Source organism: Leptonychotes weddellii, chromosome 2 (genome assembly GCF_054177405.1).
Source record: "Leptonychotes weddellii isolate Sample4059 chromosome 2, ASM5417740v2, whole genome shotgun sequence".
NCBI lineage: Eukaryota > Metazoa > Chordata > Mammalia > Carnivora > Phocidae > Leptonychotes > Leptonychotes weddellii.
In genome coordinates this window covers 158,444,514-158,452,504 of record NC_138370.1, presented here as the reverse complement: position 1 = coordinate 158,452,504, position 7,991 = coordinate 158,444,514, and positions in this window count along the sequence as shown.

Sequence of the window (7,991 nt, the reverse complement as noted above, 5' to 3'; positions counted from 1 at the left end):
AAACTGTAATAAGGGATCCATGACAGTATGAATTGTCAAATCCTATAGAACTTTATGTCATAAAATCGAACTTTAATATATGCAAATTAAAAAGAAATCATTTAGGAAGTCGGGCATCCCAGGAAAGAATGAGACCATTACAAGAGAAGTTAAATGTATTAAAAATATACAAAGCAACTTCACTGAAGGGGGTAGGGAATAAAGTGTTACCTAAGTAACTTGGAACATTAATGGAGACTGGGAGACTGCACATAACCTTTGTAGTCTAGTTGATAAAATGGTTTCTGAAGGGTGTATGGGTTAACAATTAGATACTGCTATATGTGTATAACAGAAGTAAACAAGTAAATGCATGGCAGAAGCTTTGGTGTGGGAGGTGACAGATCAAGGAGGGGTAGACTAAATCCTTGTGATAATGGGATAAAGTTGGAGACTTCAGTAAGAACTTATGTTTAACTTAATATAGATACAAATGCAGTAGATATAGATGCAAATATCATTCTTTCTTTCTTTCTTTCTTTCTTTCTTTCTTTCTTTCTTTCTTTCTTTCTTTCTTCTTTCTTTCTTTCTTTCTCTTTCTTCTTTCAAGATTTTATTTATTTGTCAGAGAGAGAAACAGTGCAAGAGGGAACACAAGCAGGGGGTGTGGGAGAAGCAGAGTTCTTGCTGAGCAGGGAGCCCTACGACATGGGGCTCCATCCCAGGACCCTGGGCCCATGACCTGAGCCAAAGGCAGACGCTTAATGACTGAGCCACCCAGGCGCCCCTCTTTTTTTTTTTTTTTTTTAAGATTTTATTTATTTGTCAGAGAGAGAGAGGGAGAGATAGAGAGAACACAAGCAGGGTGAGTGGCAGGCAGAGGGAGAGGGAGAAGCAGGCTCCCCACCAAGCAAGGAGCCTGATGAAGGACTCCAACCCGGGGCTCCTCCCAGGACCCCAGGATCATGACCTGAGCCGAGGGCAGATGCTTAACAGACTGAGCCATTCAGGCATCCCTAGATCTTTGTTTCTAATAGCTTTCTCCAATAAAAGGAACCAGGACTCCTTTGAGAAGTAGCTGATTCTAGAATTGGGGCAGGAAATACCCAAGATAAGCCTGAAATGTCTTACAGAGTCTGGAACATCTTTGTAGCGCCACAACTAAAGAATTTCTAAATATGCAAACAAAAACAGCAGTGAAAATGATGGGGGTGAGTCAAAAGGGCACATGAGCCAAGTGAAAGAGCTTTGTTATGAGTTGAATTACATCTCCCCCAATTTTATATATTGAAGTCCTAACTCCCAGTATCTCAAAATGTAACCTTATTTGGAAATCGGTTTGGGTTGTTGCAGCTGTAATTAGTTAAGATGAGGTCATAGTGGAGTGGGCTGGGCCCCTAATCCAGTATGGGTGTTGTCCTGGTAAAAAGAGCAAACTTAGATAGCTATAAAGGAGCAAATACATGCTACCCTAAAGAACAGGTAAGTTTGTTGAGTTTTAGTTGGCATCATGGCCAGACCAAAGAAGATACATTTCTTTTCATCAATAATCCATACTTCCTCAAAAGAGGATTTGGTTTGCTCACAAGGAACACTCCAACTGTGTACAGTTTCAACGAAGCCACGTCCAAGTGAATGCCTTCTTTTTATCAAATCCAGCCTTATTTGCCTTCCCCACTTGCACAGATCCTCAGCTGAAGCAGCTGTGGCCAAAAGTGCACATTTTGTTTTGGATAATTAGCAATCTGAAGCCTGGCAGTTTTTGCAGGGAAGAAAGCATTTGAACCACTTTCTTAAGGTTTCTTGAGGATTCAGAGACTCCTTCTCAAGTCCAATCAACACTTCAAGCCAAGGAAACACACATAGAGTCATTTTCATGCCTATTCAAAACTCTTTTTTTGACTAAAAATAGTATTGCTCAGTTTGATCACTATCTTTGTCAGTTCAACTCAACAAACATGCCTTAATGGACTCTTGGATGTTAACCAATGCTTTTGGTTCTGTGGGAGGTCCGAATCCTGCATGGGAGATATAAAGTTTGTAAAAAATAACTATTACACAAGGCAGCATATAGAAATTGCCTATGAAGAAGTACAGACTTACTGAAAATAGGATGTAAGTTTTCACAGGATCATAGAAATACAAGGTCCTTATATAAATTCACTGGAATTTCTCAGAGTATAAGTTTTTGAGTATAAAACCTGAACTCATTTTATTGTGACAAGCCTACCAGAAATTAATGTTAAATAATTATCTCTTGGGAATAAGTTTATGCTTCCAAGGGAATCAAAAACAGCAATTTCTCTCAGAGCAACGCAAAGATGTCCTCTTTTCTCATTGCTTAGGCAGAAGCTCTTTCTAGCAAGTAATGTCCTAGAACAACCCACTTATTCTTGATGGTGTCTCCTGTTTTTTGTTTGTTTTTATATGTGTTTATACACATACATATATATATGTATATATATTATATATTGTATATAATATATATATGATATGTTTATATTTTGTATATAATGTATATAAAATGCCCAACAAAAGTAAAGGTAAGGTTGATTATCTTTACTTTTGTTGGGCATTTTAGAAAATTCTGTTGAAAACATCTTTCTCTCTTTTACTTTTTAATTCATTTGTTTTTTAATTGAATGCCCTGAAGAACTATGGAAACAGTTCCAGAAAAGTTTCAGAGAATTAAATTCATCTCTGGACACCGAGTGACTATGAATATCATAAGGTGAAATCCAAAATCATGTGCCAGTCTAGCTATAAATAGGTACCCTTCACATAAAATTGAGAGAGTTTATAGGTATGTATATAGATTATACATTATACATTAAATGTATATAGATTATACATTTGCATAGTGACACAGGGAATGTTAATATACTTACTTACTCATCTATTTATTCATTCACCAAACCTTTATTAAGCCATTTAGAATGTTTAAGTATCAAGCTAAACCTACCAAAGAGGAATAAGAATATATTATTCTTACCTTCAGAGTATTTAATTTAGTTGGAAAAATGAAAAAAAAAATATCAACCAGTGACTTCAATAAAGCATGATTAATGTTCGAGAGAACTTTGTACAGAGGCAGTACTATAGAGAGAATGTTTGTGTCCCCACCCAAATTCATATGTTGAATCCTAACACCCGATGTCATGATATTTGGTGGGGGAGGGATTTTGAATGAAAAGTAATTAGGTCATGAGGTTGAGCCCTCATGAGTAGGATTAATGACCTTATAAAAGAGACCCCAGAGAGTCTCTGTCCATTCCACCACGTAAGAACACAGTGAGAAGGTAGCCATATACGAACTAGTAAGCCAGTCCTCACCAGACACCGTATCTGCCAGCACCTTGATTTTGAACTTCACAGCCTCCAGAACTAAATAAGAAATGAACTGTTGTTTATGAACCACCCAGTATATGATATTTTTGTGATAGCAGCCCACATGGACTAAAATAGGTTGCTTTCACAGATGTAGAAGGAGGCTGAGATAGAAGTCAGAGAGATTCTCCAGAAAGTAATAATGCTTTAGATTGAGTCTTGAGAGAAACGTATGAGTTGAGCAGGCTGGAGGTAGGGTGTGGGTGGTAAGGCTTTGTGGGCCAAAGGCTCAGTGGTGTAAAACAGCCAGATGGAGAAAACTTGTAAGCAGTATGGACTGGCACTCTGTCAGAGCGTTTTCACAATGAACTGAAATGGTTTACATCACTATCCTGCCTGATTGATTACCTGTTTCACTTGACTGGGACTTATTATATGGGTAGTAGAGACGGTACTGTTGAGGATTCCTCATTCCATTCCCCTGAGGCCCTTCTACCATTTTGATTGATGTAGTCAATACCTGTCCTCTTCCCCCTTGGTTTAGGGATTATGCCTGTAGCCTTCTTCAGAAAATCTTCCATGGGTGGTTGAAAGTACTACCTACAGCAAGGTACAAAGTCCCAGCACTTTTACTTTCAATGGATACTTCTGATCCCCTAGGTGTCAACCTGGAGTTAGACCTTCTCTAACAGTTCTGTTTGCATAGCTTCTTCCTTTTCCAGGCATATGCTCCTTGTCCTTAGATGACTTTTTCCCAAAAGCATTCTTCAATAAATCATTTTCATAAATTCTCACCTCTGGCTCTGCTTCTGTGGAACACAACCAAGGCAAGTGGGATCTGTGTTTCATTCATTTTTATGTCAAAATACTAAGAAGTGAAGACAAGTTACAAACACTGAAAAATAAGTTGTTAAATGAATACACCTGAAAATTACAGTTAGTAGAATTCAAGCATACTTCATAATTTGAAACCAGATCATAGATGGTAATTATTAAACATGTAGTATGTTCTAGGCATCTTGCTAAACTTGTTACATGTATAATCTCAGTGAAGCCTCAAAAGACCCCACAAGGCACATTAAATATTATCTACATCTGACTGATAAAGAAACTGGTGATTAGAGAATTTGAATCTTTTGCCCAAACTGCCCAGTGAGAATGACCTATACAATTCATCCAAGTTTTCTGTTTTTTGGTGTGTGTGTAGTGGGGGGAGAGGGTGATCCTGGTGGAAATCTGATAATCTGAACCTCGTTAATTGAAATGTAATTGATTTAGTAAAGAGTTCAAAAGCTCTGAATATCAAATGTATAACGTATTTATGAAGGTACTAACAAAGGAGCTGCATCCACTACTTGAGTTATTAAAAAGATACTTTATTAATGTAATCTGTCATTAATCTAATTTATTAGAAATATTTAATTTATGCTGTAAGATTCATGCTAAAAAATAACTTGTCCTCTCCCCACCTCCTCTTCCGAACATGGGGAACAGCACATTGTTCACAGGCAATACCCGAGTGTCCGTTTAGCATCTGGATTATATAAGGCATAATTGGATATACTCTATGCAATTAGAATTGGAATTTTTTGCTGCCGAAGCACTACGTTGCAGTTTTTGCCTGGAAATGAGTGTAAAGCATTTTGTTTGGTACTTGGAAAATCTACCTTGACAGTGCTTCATAATAGAACCAATTATCAGGTATGCTTTTACACATAGCCTTCCAGACCCCAATTTAAATAGAAAGTAGTGACAATTTCTTTTGTGAAATAGTTTCCATAGCTCTTAAAATCAACCATAATATGAAGACCTACATGCTTATCAAGACAACAACAAGGGACCAAGAATACTTGTTACACAAACATGTACTTTGAGGTTGAGATGATTGAATTGTCAACTAAAGAGAATGATGGATATTAACACCCTCTTCCAAAGCCAATTCTTGCTGAATGTCTTTAATAGCTATTATCACAGTTAAACCTGTACTCGTTTATTTTTCTAAAAGAGAATAATAATCTTCTTAACAGAAGACCAATACACGTTTACATACTCTTAAACATATTTTGATCTTTTTTTTTTTCTTTTTTTTACATTGACTTATGTGAGCATTCAGACAAACTGTCTGTTCACTAGAAAAGCAAGTAGAATGCATGATGGGGTATGTTAACTTAAACATAATAATGCAATGTGCTACTACTTTATCTATATTGTGTGCAAAAAACGTTTCCTTGAAAATTACTGAACAATTTTTGTGTATAATTACACACATATATATATCACAAGGGAATGTAGCGCTGGGGAATAATTCTCAAATGTATATAAGCAGGCCAGCACTTAAGAATTATGTGGCCTCATTCACTAAGATTTTGATTCAGTTGATTTGAAGTAAGAATCAAAAACTGTATTTTCATTTTTATTTTTTAACTCTTAGGGTGATTTACATGCATAGTGATATTTGGAAACCAACAGCTTAGTGCTTAATATATAAATTTATAAATATTTTCAGTTATTTTGATAATTATATCACATACAATCACTACATCATTATATCATATACTCTGACTACTGACATATACAATTATCAATATGTCTGAAAGTAATTATGAGTACATACATAGAACATGTTCTTCAACTTTGAACTTTAGCAAAGCCTTCCCTGATTTTACTTATATACTGAACATGTTTTGAATATTGAAGTTAGGGCCTTTTTAATAGTATCTTATGGCTGAAAACAATTCCAAAGTCTCAACGTTCCTATTCTGTCACCTCAAGACAAAATTATCTTCAGGCTTCAGGTGAATTAAGTATTGATGGTAGGAAATCCCATGCCTACTATAAGATCCTGATTATTTCGGTGAGCTGAAGTAAGGTGTCTAAGAAAAGCAGAAGAAAATGCAGTTTATCTTAGTGCAGTGGGCATAAAACTAGCATATGTTTACACCTGGGAGTGCATAAAAACATCCCAGGAGTTTCAGGAATACAAATAGTGGTGAGGGATTCAATACCCACATTCACATCTTCTATATATACTTTTGCCTACAACTTATCTATGAGTGCCTACGTCATTATGCAGATTCTCATTTTCCATCTCCCCTTTAAAAATCACCTTTCTCACACTTCCCAAAACAATGGAAAACCTCTAATCTACTTTTAATTTATTATAGTAGATTGTGTTGGGATTTAAAAATCTCAGAGGCACCACAGGAACAATTCACAATATTGATGTAGGTGCTGAGAAAATGAGTGATTCAAATAACTGTGTAACAAATCCTTTTGCAAATCAGTTTTCAGTTTCTGATTTGAACAGTATTGATGGAAGATCCAATTGATTTGTCAGTGAAGACTTCATTAAAATTAATTTTTGATGATAGGTCATCATGTAACTTTTGGGTGTAATACAGAGGTAGTTCAAACAATTGAAAAAAATTTTTTCCTGTCTATTTGTTAATGTGGACAAAGTGTATCATCATTTACATATATAAAGAAAGGACTGCAAGGATCTAGTTATAAATAATATTTCTTTACAAATTTCGAAACAAAATGAGTCTGTGTTTGAATTCCAACTGTAGACTAGTTTTAAGGTCTATAACCCTAATATAATGTCAAATGAGTTAGAGCTCAAAATATCCACTTACAAATATTTATTTGGGAATATTGGTATCTTTACAATAGCCAGTTTTCCAATCCATTAAAGTGTTATATCCCTTGATTAATTTAGGTGTAATTTAATTCTTCTCAATTATGTGTTTTAGTTTCAGATTTCTTTCTAGCTATTTAATAAGTTTAGGTGATATTATAATAATAATTATTTTTAACTAAGGCAATATTTTTAGAGAAGTTTACAGTAAACAGCAAAACTGAACAGAAGGTACAGAGATTTCCCATATACCTCTTTTCCCCACACGTGCATAGCACCCCCAATATCAACATCCCCCACTGCAGTGGTATGCTTGTTACCATTGGTGAACTTACATGGACACATCATAATCACCCAAAGTGTATAGTTTATATTATAGTTCATTCTTAGCATTGTATGGCCTATGGGTTTTAAAAAAAATGTATAGTGATGGTTATACATCACTGTGGTATCACACAGAGTATTTCACTGCCCTAAAAATCATATGGGCTCTGCCTATTCATCCCCCCCTCCTCCCAAGCTCCCTGGCAACCAGTTTTTTTTTTTTTTTTTACTGTCTCCATAGTTTTGCCTTTTCCAGAATGTCATATATTCAAATCATACAGTAGGTAGTCTTTTCAGATTGGCTTCTTTCACTTAATAGTGCATATTTAAGATTTCTCCACATCTTTGCATGGCTTGATAGCTCATTTCTTTTTAATGCTGAATAATATTCATTGTCTGTTGTACTACAGTTTATTTATGCATTGACCCACCAAGGGACACCTTGGTTGCTTCCAAGTCTTGGCAATTATAAATAAAGCTGCTATAAACATCTGTGCATAGGTTTTCAGCTTCTCTGGGTAAATACATTAAGAGCATGATTGTTGAATCATATGGTAAGAGTATGTTTAGCTTTGTAAGAAATCACTAAATTGTCTTTCCATAGTCTGGTGGGAAGTTTGCTATATCAGTTTCCTTTCTCACCCTCACCGAATGAGTTCCTGTTGCCGACATCCTCACCAGCATTTGGTGTTGTCAATGTTCTGGATTTTGGCCATTCTAATAA